This window comes from Mobula birostris, chromosome 4 (genome assembly GCF_030028105.1).
Source record: "Mobula birostris isolate sMobBir1 chromosome 4, sMobBir1.hap1, whole genome shotgun sequence".
NCBI classification, from domain to species: Eukaryota; Metazoa; Chordata; class Chondrichthyes; order Myliobatiformes; family Myliobatidae; genus Mobula; species Mobula birostris.
The window spans coordinates 97,626,680-97,642,440 of NC_092373.1; the positions used below are offsets into that span (position 1 = coordinate 97,626,680).

At 45.1% G+C, this 15,761-nt stretch overlaps 1 protein-coding gene and 1 long non-coding RNA gene across 12 annotated transcripts in view; one reads left to right on the top strand and one right to left on the bottom strand.

Annotated features, from left to right (window-relative positions):
* amotl2a (angiomotin like 2a) overlaps positions 1–616 on the bottom strand; it is a 47,109-nt gene extending 46,493 nt beyond the window's left edge. Inside the window, exon 1 of one of the 4 annotated variants that reach the window (XM_072255835.1) lies at positions 493–614. The gene's annotated coding sequence lies outside the window, so the exon portion shown is untranslated. Of the gene's footprint in view, positions 1–53 lie in introns of all 4 variants that reach the window. The other 3 variants (XM_072255837.1, XM_072255836.1, XM_072255840.1) reach the window with 3 other exon arrangements.
* LOC140196514 (uncharacterized) lies at positions 261–13,637 on the top strand. Of its 8 annotated transcripts, none has more exons than XR_011885733.1 (5): positions 2,842–4,416; positions 6,061–6,256; positions 8,233–8,317; positions 9,311–9,659; positions 12,744–13,637. It is a non-coding gene; the product is annotated as an uncharacterized lncRNA (long non-coding RNA). The 8 variants fall into 8 exon arrangements; XR_011885735.1 differs by lacking the exon at positions 12,744–13,637 and adding an exon at positions 12,200–12,737; XR_011885738.1 differs by lacking the exons at positions 2,842–4,416; positions 9,311–9,659 and adding an exon at positions 261–467.
* Positions 13,638–15,761: the final 2,124 nt, after the last annotated feature.

The window sequence follows — 15,761 nt, forward strand, 5'->3', positions numbered from 1 at the left end:
ACTCTCTTTCCAATTTCCAAGTTACTACTACGTTTGACTGTTTTGTAACTTACGTTTCAAGAGAAATTAGCTACAGTATGCAATCTTTGCCAACACGCTGTTAAATTTTATAACTTGCAAAATTTAAGGATCTAGAATCGCTCCCCGTTCGGTCGGCGCACATTAGAGTCTGCAGCCTTCCCGATCCCTTTCAGTAATTCCTCCAGCCGCCGCTTTCACTTGGTACATTTTTGTCCTCTGACATCATTTGCCAGCGAGAAAAAGCGCAGAGCGGAAAATGTGCGGGGAAAAGACACCGGGAGAAGAATCACTCGGTTCCAACATGTACCCATTTTCGCGGTTCCCGGGGGACTCCTTTATCAAAAGCCTGATTACCCGCGGGGACAATCTGTAAAACTTCCCCAAGTAGCTTGTGCAGTCCAGTAAAGTTGGTCTCGGACGTTGTTCAGCGGAGGAATCCGATCACGGTAACGAACACAAGTTCTGTCTCACCTTGTAACTGTAGCGTAGGGAACGGAAAGGAGAAAACAGCAAGGAGGGAGCGCACTAACTGAGCGCTTTCCAGCTGAAGAATAACTGCGTTCCGACGTGTGCCGGGGAGTGAGGCGCAGCTGGAATGCGAGGAATGCGGAGCTACGTGTTCCTCGGTCTATCAAAGCGGGCGGGGCTGAACCTGCAGGGGGCACACGCCGCACTACGGCAGAAGAGAACCCGGGCGAGAGGGCGATTGGAAAGTCTCTCCACAGGTTGTGCATGGTTCGGGAAGTTCCCCACAGAGGCAGCCTGAGCCTCCGAAAACCAAGCAACACACATAAAAGTTGCTGGTGAACGCAGCAGGCCAAGCAGCATCTTTAGGAAGAGGTGCAGTCGACGTTTCAGGCCGAGACCCTTCGTCAGGACTAACTGAAGGAAGAGTGAGTAAGGGATTTGAAAGTTGGAGGGGGAGGGGGAGGGGGAGATCCAAAATAATAGGAGAAGACAGGAGGGGGAGGGATGGAGCCAAGAGCTGGACAGGTGATAGGCAAAAGGCTCCTGCCCCACCGAACTCGTTTCTGCATACCTCGACACGGTTTTATCCCCCCTTGTTCAATCCCTTCCTACCTATGTTCGTGACACTTCTCACGCCCTTGAACTTTTCGATGATTTTAAATTCCCTGGCCCCCACCGCTTTATTTTCACCATGGATGTCCAGTTCCTATATACTTCCATCCCCCATCAGGAAGGTCTCAAAGCTCTACGCTTCTTTTTGGATTCCAGACCTAATCAATTCCCCTCTACCACCACTCTGCTCCGTCTAGCGGAATTAGTCCTTACTCTTAATAATTTCTCCTTTGGCTCCTCACACTTCCTCCAAACTAAAGGTGTAGCTGCTATGCCTGCCTTTTTGTTGGCTTTGTGGAACAATCTGTTCTGTGCCTATTCTGGTATCTGTCCCCCACTTTTCCTTCGCGACATTGACGACTGCATTGGCGCTGCTTCCTGCACACATGCAGAGCTCGTTGACTTTATTAATTTTGCCTCCAACTTTCACCCTGCCCTCAAGTTTACCTGGTCCATTTCCAACACCTCCCTCCCCTTTCTAGACCTTTCTGTCTCTGTCTCTGGAGACAGCTTATCCACTGATGTCTACTATAAACCTACTGACCCTCACAGCTATCTGGACTATTCCTCTTCTCACCCTGTGTCTTGCAAAAATGCCATCCCCTTCTCGCAATTCCTCCGTCTCCGCCGCATCTGCTCTCGGGATGAGGCTTTTCATTCTAGGACGAGAGAGATGTCTTCCTTTTTTAAAGAAAAGGACTTTCCTTTCTCCACTATCAACTCTGCTCTTAAACGCATCTCCCCCATTTCACGTACATCTGCTCTCACTCCATCCTCCCGCCACTCCACTAGGAATAGGGTTCCCCTGGTCCTCACCTACCACCCCACCAGCCTCCGGGTCCAAAATATTATTCTCCGTAACTTCCGCCACCTCCAACGGGATTCCACCACTAAGCACATCTTTCCCTACCCCCCCCCGCATTCCGCAGGGATCGCTCCCTACGTGACTCCCTTGTCCATTCATCCCCCCCATCCCTCCCCACTGATCTCCCTCCTGGCACTTATCCGCGTAAGCGGAACAAGTGCTACACATGCCCTTACACTTCCTCCCTTACCACCAGTCAGGGCGCCGAACAGTCCTTCCAGGTGAGGCAACACTTCACCTGTGAGTCGGCTGGGGTGATATACTGCGTCTGGTGCTCCCCATGTGGCCTTTTATATATTGGCGAGACCCGACGCAGACTGGGAGACCGCTTTGCTGAACACCTACGCTCTGTCCACCAGAGAAAGCAGGATCTCCCAGTGGCCACACATTTTAATTCCACATCCCATTCCCATTCTGACATGTCTATCCACGGCCTCCTCTACTGTAAAGATGAAGCCACACTCAGGTTGGAGGAACAACACCTTATATTCCGTCTGGGTAGCCTCCAACCTGATGGCATGAACATGGACTTCTCTAACTTCCGCTAATGCCCCACCTCCCCCTCGTACCCCATCTGTTACTTATTTTTATACACACATTCTTTCTCTCACTCTCCTTTTTCTCCCTCTGTCCCTATGAATATACCCCTTGCCCATCCTCTGGGTTCCCCCCCCCTGTCTTTCTTCCCTGACCTCCTGTCCCATGATCCTGTCGTATCCCTTTTGCCTATCACTTGTCCAGCTCTTGGCTCCATCCCTCCCCCTCCTGTCTTCTCCTATCATTTTGGACCTCCTCCTCCCCCTCCAACTTTCAAATCCCTTGCTCACTCTTCCTTCAGTTAGTCCTGACGAAGGGTCTCGGCCTGAAACGTCGACTGCACCTCTTCCTAGAGATGCTGTCTGGCCTGCTGCGTTCACCAGCAACTTTTGTGTGTGTTGCTTGAATTTCCAGCATCTGCAGAATTCCTGTTGCCTCCGAAAACCAAACCCTCTTCCTCTGTTCTTTGCAATGAGAGGTCTAACAAGGTCTGGAAGGTAGCGACCGTACAAACTTGGGCAACGTTTGTGGAACTTTGGGCGGAAAAAAACCTTTCAACTTGGTAGGAGGAGAACGTTTTTGGAGTTGCTGATTAATCCTCTGATGGAATACTATCTCCGAAGCTAGGAACTGTGATCTGAGTGGAAGAACACCCATCAGCCTCTGAACATCAAGATTTTAAAATCTCTCGCCAAGACAAAGAACTCTGCCTTTCTACACTTCCGAGAAAATGGAAGATTTCAGATCTTATATTCCTTCGGCCAAGATTTCTTCCAGTGAATTGGCCCGTCCACAACCTCCGAAGCCTCTCTGCATTCTCGCCACAATTCATTCCACCATCATTAACAACGTTGGTTTCCTCATCCAAATCAATGACTTCGGGAGCAAACAACTAAGGCCCCTACAAACCCTAACTGATCACCGCTTTACAAACTGAGAATAACCCACTTAATCCTGTTCTCTTTTTAATTGTCTGTTAATAATTATCAATAGATTATTCTGCATTCCATTTGCATTAATTTTGATTTACAATTCTGATGCGCAATCTTTTTGAAGAATTTTGCATTGATTAGTTTCCCCAGGTACTCTATATGTTAAAAAAATACAGATCTGTCAAACATGATTCTAAATCCATGCAGACTCTTCCCACACCGATGTGTCATATTTGCCTCCACAACCACTCCTACAGTGAATTCAAGGCAGCTGTCACTCTCTGAGTAAAATGTTTGTCCCACAAATCTCCTTTCAATGTTAGTATTAAACATTTGAACAATGGGAAAAAGATACCAGTTTTCTACTCTACCTATGCCTCTCAACATTTTATATCCTTCTATCGGGTCTCTCCATAGTCTCCACTGTCCAGAGAAAATAATACTGATTTGCCCAACCTCTCATCCAGGTAGCATTCTGACAATCCTCTTCTGCCCCCTCTCTAATGCCTCCAGATCATTTTTAGAATGGGGTGAACAAAACCGAATTCAATACTCCAGGTGTGGCCTAACCAGAGTTTATAAACGTATAACATTATTTTGTCATGGTCCAGTCCGTGAAGTCCGTGTTCCGGTTCAAGGTCCAGTTCATAGTTCCTTGTTCTGGGGTTTCTGGTTTTTCCTAGTTTCTGTTTGGGCACATGTTTCTTGTTTTGGGGCTGAGACATAAATACTTCTGCAAACCAGGGATTCCCTGCTGGACTGTCCTGTTTCCCTCCCTGTCTTTTCCCCCCTCGCCTGACTCACTGCCTGGATACCTCGCCTAACTCTCTGCCTGCTCACCTAGCCTGGATACCCCGCCTGTATACCCTGCCTGTATCGCTGGAGTCTTACTGCTGGAGCAAGACCGGAGCCTTGTTAGGTCAAGATAAGGACTGTCTTTCGTTATGTGGAATTGACTCTCTGTGTCCATGCCTTCGCTAGGTAGGTCCAGCCGCTTGCCACCACCTTGTGTTGGGATCCGTCTCTTCATGTTCAGTGTTCTGTGTGTGAGTCCCGGCCCTAAGTCCTGTTCCCAAGGAGGGGACCTGGCTCTGTGTTCCGTGCTCCTGTCTCTTCTAGTTCAAGGCTCCGTGTTCCTGAAGGCCCTCGTCCAGTCTGTGCCTAGTCCAGACCTATCCCAGTCCTGTTCATGTGCCTTTACCTGTCCTTGTGTCTCGCCCTACCCAGGAGTTCCACACCCAAGCCATGTCCAGTCCTGTAGCCTCGTCTTGTCCTCGCCTAGTTCTGGAGTCCGAGTCCGAGTCAAGTCCCAGGTTCTGGGTCCTTGCCCAGTCTCTGACTTGGAGTCCATACCCAAGCCTTGAAGTACCCTAGACCCAAGACCGAAGACCCCAAGCCTGTCTCCAAGCTCAAGCCTCAAGACCCCAAGCCTGTCTCCAAGCTGAAGCCTCAAGACCCCAAGCCTGTCTCCAAGCTGAAGCCTCAAGACCCCAAGCCTGTCTCCAAGCTCAAACCTCAAGACCCCAAGCCTGTCTCCAAGCTCAAGCCTCAAGACCCCAGCCTCCAGTCCTGCTGCCATGTCATGTCCTTGCCTAGTTCTGGGCCCTGAGCCCAAGGCAAGACCCAGGTTCTGGGTCCTTGTCCAGTCTCTGGCTCAGGGTCCAAACCCAAGTCTGTGTTCTTGTCCCTGCTCCTTGTCTGTATCTTGTCACGTCCCTACTCTCGTCAAGTCCTGTACCTTGTACTTCAGTGTCTGTGCCTTGCATTTGGGTCCGCTACCAGTGCCCCCATTGTGACATATTTCCATACTCTTGAATTCAATGCTTCAAGAAACAAAGGCAAGTGTTAACCATTCTATGAAGCTATGCAGTCATATTCAGGAGCTATGGACTTGGATTCCAAAGCTTCTCTGTACATGTACATTGTTAAAGACATTGCCATTGACAGGGATCTGTTTCTTTACAATTGATCTACCAATGTGCAACAACTGACACTTGTCAGGATTAAACTCCATCTGCTATATCTACATCTGATCTATATCCCATTTTATCCTTTGGCAATCATCTACACCATCTAGAATATCAGCAATTTTTGGGTTGCAAATCTATCCACCCAGGTTTTCATCCAAGTCATGTACATATCTGAGAAATAGCAGAGGTCCCTGTACAGATCCCTGCAGAACTCCACAAGTCACGGACCTCCAATCAGAGTAAGACCCATTGACCACTACCCTCTGTCTTCGATGGGCAACCCAGTTCTGAATCCAAATGGTCAATCACCATAGATTTCACACATCTTAATGTTCTAGATGGATCTTGAATGCCTTACTGAAATCTGTGTAGACAACATCAGCTGCTCTATCTTCACTGATCACCCCGGTAACCTCTTTGAAAAACTCAATCAAGCTACTAAGACATGACCTACCTGGCCAAAGCTATATTGTCTGTCACTATTTAGGCCTTGATTTTTTAAAATGCTCATAAATCCTATTCCTAAGAATTATCTCCAAAGATTCCTTACCTCTGAGGGACTCATCATATCCTTAATTATAGATTCTAGTCTTTTTTTCTACTACTGATAGGGAGTTAACTTATGTGTGTTTTTTAAAATTTATTCATTTTACAGGATGTGAGTGTCACCAGCTATGCCAGCGTTTATGCCCCATTCCTAGCTGCCTTCGATACGGTGGTGATGAGCTGCCTTCTCGAACCGATGCAGTCCGTGAGGTGTAGGTACACCCACAGTGCTGTTAGAGAGAGAATTTCCATGATTTTGACCCAGCGACAATGAAGGAACAGCGATATGTTTCCAAGTCAGGATGGTGAGTGATTTGGAGGGGGATTTCCAAGTGGTGGTGTTCCCGGTATCTGTTGTTCTCGTCCTTCTAGATGGGAGTGGTCTTGTTTTCACTCCTTTTATTTTTCACTGGATTTGCTATAATTTCATCTCTGGAAACTGTTCCACAATATGTGGACACTTTCTCCCACTACATTATGCACACCTTTTTATTGAGTCCTGAGGATTAATTAACTTCCAGACTCATTAATTTCTCTGTATTTCTACATGAAGAAAAACACAAAATATTTGTTTAACTTCTGTGCCACATCCTCATTCTCTTGTATAATTCTCCTGTCTCAGTTTGTAAGGGACATTCCATAAGGGACATTCCATAAAAACATTTGCTCATGCTATTCAAAGATTCATTTATTAACAAAGTATACAGCTCTGAAGTTATTCTTCTCCAGATAGCCACGAAGCCAAGAAAGAAAAGAATGGCAGCACAGTCACCAACCTCCAAATCCCTCCTCCCCACACAAATAAACAAACAAAAACAGAACAGGCGCATTGACTCCAAATCCTCCTTCTCCACAAACAAACATACTAGAAAGATCGGGCAAAAAACACAGAATATAAAAAACTATAAGACTGGAAAAAAGTCTATAGTTCAAGTCCATATCCAAAACACAGAATACCTGGGTAACATTCTCTGGGCACAGAGGCATGCCTTTCTCTCTCCGGCAGCAGAACGAGCCCCCAGTGATCAAAAGGCAGTCTCCCCTCTCCTGTAGCAGAGCGATCCCACCAGTGATCAGAAGGCAGTCTCCCCTCTCTGGCAGTAGAGCGATTATCCAGTGATAAAAAGGCAGGCAGCCAGTGCTCACCTTCCACATTTGCCTCAATGTTCCATCTCCCTAGTTGCTTTAATCAATACACAATGGCAGCTTTAATGGGCAAAATGGGGTCGAACAACATCTCACAGTCTTCTTGCCACATGGTCCGCATGCTGCCTCTGCCACCTGGAGACTGCAGAGCACTGAAACACCCAAACAATATCCAAACTGCAAATCACAGGCTCCAACAGTGCCAGAGTCACATTCAAAATGGAAATAAAATGTGAAAGACATAAAAGAAGTGAAATATATAGTTTCATGATCTATTTAGAAGATGGCGACTAAAGGAGTATTGTACTCAGGTGCCATCTTGATCTTATTCATTTCATTCATAAGTGCTGGTTGTATAATTCTTATTAGATTTTTCTGAAATTCTATTTTCACTTAGTAATATTTTGGTCCTTTGTAGCTGAATTCCAGGAAGTCCCTAATAACTTGATAAACATCAATCTGGCATTGATAATGTGGAGTTGGAGAAAATTCCTCCTGATACAGTTTTGGAATGTTAGACAAATGTTCTGATAATGTAGAGACATAGAGACTTGGAGGGAGCAGTGATGGGTTGTGGCAGAACCTAATGTCTGATGGGGGTGTTAAAATGTAGATGTATTGCAGGAAGAGCCAATTATTAATCTCTGAGTGAGGTTGGAAAGGTGATGTAGGTGCAGGAAGATGTTTGTCTATATCTATGACCATCTGCTGGTGAGGAAGGTCAGAATCAGGTCTAATATCACTGGCATATGTCGTGAAATTTGTTATTTTGCAGCAGTAGTGCTTTTCAATAGATACCAATAAATTATAATAAAAATATGCATAGAAAACAAATTAAGTAAGTAGTGCAAAGGAGGGCAAAGAAAGAAACAAAAATAGTGGGGTAGTGTTCATTGTCTATTTGGAAATCTGATGGTGGAGGGTAAGAAGCTATTCTAAAATGTTTAATGGTGTCTTCAGGCACTTGTAACTCCTTCTTAATGGTAGCAATGAGAAGACAGCATGTCCTGGATGATGGATGCTGCCTTTTTGAGGCGTCCACTTGTGACGATGTCCTCATTGCTGGGGAGGCTAGTACCCATGATGGAGCTGGCTGAGTTTTCAACTTACTGCAGCTTTTTCTGATCCTGTGCAGTGCTCCGCCCTCAACCCTAGACCAGACGGTGAATGCTCTCCACAGTACTGTACATCTGTACAATTTGCAAGAGTCCCACACTAAGGTAATGGTCTTGAAAATATTGAGTTGATTGGTGTGGTCAATTGAACATGGGCTGAAAATTAAGAGGGAACTAGATAATTAACTTTAATTCTGGTTCTATAGAATGTCACTGTGATCCTGGTAAAGGCTGCTACTGTGACAATGGTAGATAACTACTTGGGATTAGCTGCTGGAAAGACGGGCATGGAGTTGGGAAGTGGTGTTTGGAGCCAGAAGCAAAGATGGGATTTGAGGTGGTACTTTGCAAGGATGGTATAGTACCCTCTCTATGATTGAAGCTGAGCAACCTTTGTGATAACAGAAATCTGAATCCCTTCAGAAATGCAGGTGTCAAATATGCATTCTATTAGGGGTCATCTTTCAATGAGTCAGAGTGTAAGCAAATGTCTGATCTCAAAGGGATCCATACAATCAGGAGCTTGAGCCAGGAGGGCAGCTTTCCTCTGCTATTTGCCTCAGATAATTTTTGTTATTATTTCCAGGATATATCCAGCACTTCTCCCATCCCTTATTAAATATGACTGCACAGCTGAGCAGGTCTCACATAGTCCTGTCAAAGTTGATAGATTTTCATTGCTGCTGAGAATAATAAAGTGAATTGATTTTTGCTGCAACATGTCAGCTTCCTGGTCACAAGATGAATATTAGGCTTCAATGGAGCTTTACTTAAGTATTTGAGTTTAAATTCCCCAGCTACCATAGGGCTTCTAGATCTGTCTCTGGACTAATGGCCGCAGTCTCTAGATAGTAAGACACAAACAGAGAATGCCAGAACCATTCAGCAGATCAGGCAGCACCTGGGACACTGCCATATGCAGACTGTTTCAACCACCGCTAGGTTTTATTTCAGGTTTATACTGTAGACCCGTCATCTCGCTGTCAGACATACACTTACAATCCCTGCTCTAATTACATGTTATTATCCCACATTCTACCACTCACCTACACATTAGGTGCAAATTACATTGGCCAATTAAACTACTGTTCTTCACAGATTTGAGATGTGGGAACAAACTGGAGCACCTGGGAGAGAACACGGATCACGGATGCTGCCCAACCTGCTGAGTTCCTCCAGCGTGTTGCTAGGAGAGAACGTGTAAGCTCCACAAAGACATCAGCACTGAACCTGTCTCTCTTCATTCGCAAGGCAACACTCTACTCCTGGTATCACTGTTCCTACATTGAATTTCCAGTATTTCATCAAATACCCAATTACCAGTCAAACACCCAGTCCTCCTTGTATCTCACCCGCGGCAGCCACCACTCCTTAAACCAGAACTTGTATGGCTTGCAATGCAAACTCAAAAGCAACCTGAAAGGATTATTGATTACAGGGGATGAGGGTAAGTGGACACATTGAATATCACTTTCAAAGCGCAACTTCAGACATAGTGGGCTGAATCTCCTCCTGCTGTATATCTTTCTGTAATTGTAAGCTCTGGTCATATTGTGAGCATGGAATGAACCAGATTGCCAAGAACTCTCTTCTGCCAGGGAAACCATTTTGAGGGAGTTTGTAGGATAGTGAATGGATTTTTTTCAAGGTATATAAAGCGCACTTCATGCACTCAATAGCTAGAGGGATTGTGTTAGCAAGCACTGGAATCAAGATGATACCTACATATCCCATTCTACAATACCCAAGCCAAATAAAAAACTAAACATATAAATCACCAGGCCCAAGCCCAGCCACTAGTTCCTTTTAAATGAAGGTCCTTTCTAACCTTTGTTTTCAGCCACTGGGATCTAACAATCCATTATCACACCCAGACGCCACTTTGCAGATAAATATTTTATATGACAATAGTAGAACTCTGGGGAAAATGAGTAAATGTTTACCACTAAATAGCCCACAGTACTTATTTATAGTTTATTTCAAACAAATTATTGCAGCCAACATCTGGAAGGCTTTAAAGTGTCAAAACTTCGATTAACAGGATTGGTTGGATTTTTCCTTTTTCATCCTTCAGAGGAAAAATTCAATGCTACTAATCAGCTCTCATACCTGTTCCGAACTGCCACACGGCAAACTCAGTTAGCTTCACGGATGCATTTTACATTAGAGTCACAGAGTTAAACAGCATGGGAATTGCCCCATTGATCCAGCTGCCCTGTGCCTACCTGTGTCTCTCTAAATCTGGAGCAAAAAAAAAAGTGCTGGAGGATAATGGATCAGGGAAGATCTATGGGGGGAAATGGGCAGTTGATGTTTTGGGTTGAGGCCCTTTATCTGGAATTCCTCTAACCTTTCTTATCCTTGCACCTGTCTAAATGTCCTTTAAATATTTTAATTATACCTACCTCTAACCATTCTTCTGGCAGCTTGTCCTATAACTTTTTTCCCCAGGGTAAAAATATCAAACACTGGAGGACATGTATTTAAGGTGAGGGGGGAAGGTTTTAAAGAGACATGCAAGGCAAATTTAATTTTAACACAGAGTGGTGGGTGCCTGGCACGGCTGCCTGGGATGATGGTGGAAGCAGATATGATAGCATTGAAGAGACAGTTAAATAGACTTATGAACATACAGGAATGGAGGCAGAAAAGATTCATGTCATATTCAGCCCAAGCACTGTTCCCTGTTCTGTTTCCCTGTTCTCTTTCCCTGTTTTGTACTGTTCAATGCTCTATCTTCCATATTTCCATTAGTGAAAAATTGTCTTTCAGTTTCTTATTAAATCTTTCCCCTCTTACCTTAAACGTGTGCCCTGTGGTTTTAGCCTTCCCTACCTTAAGGAAAAGACTGTGATCATTCACCTGATCTATGACCCTTATCCCTCCACTCCAGGATCAGAGCTAGCCTCTCCTTATATTTCAGGCCCAGCAATATCCCCGTGAATCGTTTCTACACCTTCTCTAATTTAATGCCATCCTTCCGGTTATATGGTGACCAGAGGTGAAGCACTCTATCCTTCTCACCTGCTCAATCATTCAAAAAGTCTAACACATTGAGACATTAAACTCCATCTTTCCTCCCACTTGCCTCATCCATTTCAGTAACTTCCGGCTAATGTCTTAGCATTATTCTGCAGCATTGAGGGGTGTGTACAGAGCAGTGAGTGGTCATGTTGGTGTCAGAGTCCGTGGGAGGCCAGTGAGAAGAACTAAAACTATCCCATTGGCCTTGAAATAGCAGACTTGAGAAGGTACAAAATACAAGTCTGCCTTCAAGTTTTGAGCCACCGATAGGCAGTAATAGTCCCAAGTCTCGTTTAAATTAAAGATCAGTAACATCATCGAGGCTGATAAAATCCTCCTTGGAACATTCCAAAAAAGAATTCTGTTGACTGAAACAAAGCAGCAACTGGAGCTCAGCTGCAATGGGCAGTTGACAAATCTTGCAAGACATTGAAAAACGCAAGGATTTAAGGAACCATTTGGCCACATCTAACTTTCAAATATTTGAATAACTGAAGTGTGCTGATTGCTGGGAGTGTGTTTGGGAGCTGGAGGAGCAGGCTGCCAGCTGCATGCACACAGTCTTTGCATGCAGCAGATCTGTTACCAAGAGAAGAGTGACCATTGTGTTGTCAACACAAAGACTGGGACATCTGTTCAGTCCAGATCATCCTCAGCACAAAGACAGGAATGTCAGAGCTATTTAACGCAGGAGAAGAAAATAAAACTCTGGCCAGACATCCCTTCATTTGAATACACGGGTAGCAGCCTGGCAGGGGCAGGGAGGAAAAGGAATGCTATTCAATGGGTTTATTTATTTAGCCATTTTGCTTGCTAATTAAAGCAATTCCAAAGAGTGTTATACTGTTTTCTCCTTTTATTTTAACCTGATACTGAATGGCTTATGCCCCTCTTTCTGCATAATAGGAGAGGGGATTCTGAACAGTTGCAAAAGGCTGAAACTAAATTACTTTCCTTCCACAGCCATACACCAAGTGCAAGTCATGTCAACTTTTCTTACTTTCGCTTCTTCTGATCTAACCTTTCGTTTTGAGGTGGTAACAGCAGCAGAATCCATGGGCTGTCACCGTGGCTCAGTGCATTGAAAGGCACGAAGCTTTGGCAAGTGAAATAAGCGTCAAGAATGCTGGAGATTCATCTGGTTAGGCAGTATCTATGGAGGGAGTAACAGGTTGATAGGCTTGTATGTGAGGTGCTGATGAGCACATGTGGAGGTGGCTGAGAGAGGGTGGGGAAACTGATCTTCCTACAGGTGCAAGTAAAGTGAGATGGATGAGAATGGTGGGGGGGGGGTGCAAAAGGAAGATAATGCTGGGACTATATGAAACAAAATAAACACAAGAGATTCTGCAGATGCTGGAAATCCAGAGTAACACATAGAAAATGCTGGAGGAACTCAGCAGATCAGGCAGCATCTCTGGAATAAACTTGGTGTTTCGGGACACAGAATTGAGCAGTTTCTGGAATCTGGGGAAAGTGAACACTAACTTTGATCCTCTCTCCACAGATGCTGCTTGACCTGCTGAGCATTACTGGCAGTCAGTTTTATTCTCCAGTGATGGAGGTTCTCCCCCTTGAATCTGGGGACTCGTCAGATTCACAGAACTGTGCGTTAAATCTCTGAAGGTGTTCAGCTCTGTACTGAGGGAATGCTGTGTTGCAGACAGTACTGCCTTTCAGTACAATGTTCAACTAAGGCTCTGTGGATTTTTAATGGCTGGTGTATAAACCACAGAGCAACAGTTCTGGCTGAAGAAAATGCTAAATATTTCAATAAGCTCCATCCCATGTTAATGCTACAGCTAGGATTGGTGACTGTGAACCAGTTCTGTTATCAAGAAGGCATCCATTCAGTGGGTAATAAAATGGATGAGTTGACGGCGCTAGCCAGGCGTCGGAGAACATTTCGGGAGTGCAGTGTGATGTGTTTCACTGGAACGGGGCTGCACGAGGACATACCCGATCAAAACTTTTCCATGGAGAGCTTCCAGACCGTTTGGGCTGACCGGAAGTGCACTGAGAGCGGTAAGCGTAAAGGAGTTGGGGGCTTGCTGTTCTGGTTAACAACGGATGGTACAATCCTGGTCATATTACAATCGAGGAACGTGTTTGTAGACCGGATATTGAACTTTCTGCTGTTGGACTTCGGCCATATTCCACCAAGGTACAACACTGGGCGTCATGGGAGGTTGTTCCTGCCTGTGGCCATCGAACTTTACAGCTCCTCCCGTGGAGGGTCAGACACCCTGAGCCAATAGGCTGGTCCTGGACTTATTTCCATCTGGCATAGTTTTCATATTGTTGTTTGATTGTTTGTGGTTTGTGTATTGCTATATTTATGCTCTATTCTTGGTTGGTGCGGCTGTAACGAACCCAATTTCCCTCGGGATCAATAAAGTATATCTATCTATCTATCTATCTATCTATCTAAGCTCTGTCTCTGATGTTGGCATATCATATGCTGAGAGATTGACCAGCTGTCTCGTTACTGTATTTTAAGATCGATGACTCCAAAGCCGCTACTTGAATGAATGTCACCTCGAATCAATGCTCATCCATGCTGCTTTAACAATCCATGCATATCCACTGATAGCCTGATTCCAAACTTGCAATTGCTTGAGATAAGTAGAGCACAGGCATTGAGTTGTTGTTGTGTCACCTCGGTCACTAGGCTGGTGATATGCCGGACTCCAATGCTGCAAAGGGTTTCATGCTAAGTGTTTCTTGAAAGCTGCTTTTCAGTTAAGAGCCTATTGGTTCAGTTGCTTCCTGCAGCTACAAAAGGAAAGCAGGCTGTAAGTGAAGCAGCCATCTTGGAGCAGCCATTTTTAGGTTATGAAGACACGCAGTCCTCTTTTATTGTCATTTAGTAATGCATGCATTAAGAAATGATACAGCATTTCCTCTGGTGTGATATCACAAACACAGGACTGAAAAAACTAACAAAACCACACAATTATAACATATAGTTACAACAGTGCAGCAATAACATAACTTGATGAAGAACAGTCCATGAGCACAGTAAAAAGTTATAAGTCTCTCAAATGTCCCACATCTCACGCAGACGGGAGAAGGAAGAAAAACTCTCCCTGCCATGCCTGACCACAGTCCAACTCCGAGTCGTCCAAAAACTTCGAGCCTCCGATCAGCTCTCCGACACGAGTACTGAGCACCATCTCTATCTGAGCGATTCGACCTCAATCTCGGTCGCCAACAGCAGGCAAAGCCGGGGATTTTGAGGCCTTCCCTCCGGAAGATTCTCGATCATGCAGTAACAACAGCAGCGAACTGATGTTTCAGAAATTTCTCCAGATGTTTCTCTGTGCTTTCATGTTTGTCTCCATCAAATCAGAATTGTCCATGGCCCCTATTTAACAGATAAAATATCATTTTTCACCAGAGGGCTGTGCACTGGGAGAGTCTTGAGGAGTAAGTGGAATGATTTTGTACGTGCTGAAGCTTTGGCACGATCGAAGTACATATATGTTCCTATATACTACCCTGAGATTCATTTTCTTGTAGGCATTTAGGGGGAAAAAGAAATACAATAGAATTTTACAACAACTACGGTATACATGGGCAAAGACTAACAAGCAGCAATGTGCAAAGGAAGACAAATTGTGCAAAATTAAAATATTATTGGGAATATTAGTTGCAAAGTGTCCTTGAAATTGAGTTTATAAGTCATAGCTTCAGCTGAGAGTTGTGGTGGTGGAACGAAACTTCTGCCATCTCCAATGGGATCCCACCACCAGACACGCTTTTCCCTCCCCCCACTTTCTGCCTTCCACAGGGATCACTCCCTACGCGACTCTCTTGTCCATTTGACCCTCCCCATTGAACTCCCTCCTGGCACTTATCCTTGGAAGTGGAACAAGTGCTTTAGCTGCCCCTACACCTCCTCCCTCACTATCATTCAGGACCCTAAATAGTCCTTCCAGATGAGGCGACACTTCACCTGTGAGTCTGTTGGGGTCACTTACTGTGTTCGGTGCTCCCGGTGTGGCCTCCCGTATATCAGTGAGACCTGAGGTAGATTGGGAGACCGCTTCGCTGAGCATCTACACTCCATCTGTCAGATCAAGCAGGATCTCCCAGTGGCCACCCATTGTAATTCCACTTTCCATTCCCATTCTGATATGTCAGTCCATGGCCTCCTCCACTGTTGTGATGAGGCCTCACTTAGGTTGAAGGAACAACATTTTATATTCCGTTTGGGAGCCTCTAACCTGATGGCAAGAACATCGATTTCTCAAACTTCTGGTAATACCTCCCTCACCGCCCCCCTCCATTTCCCATCCTTTTTTCTGTCTCTCACTAGCTCTTTACTTCATCCCTCCCCCTCCAAGTTTCACCAATCGCCTGGTGGTTCTCTCATAGCTCCCCCCACCTTTTAAATCTGCTCCAGCTATTTTTCTTCAGTCCTGCCGAAGGGTTTCAGCCCAAAACATCGACTGTTTACTCTGTTCCATAGATGCTGCTTGCCCGGCTGAGTTCCTCCAGCATTTTGTGTGTGTTGCTTGGA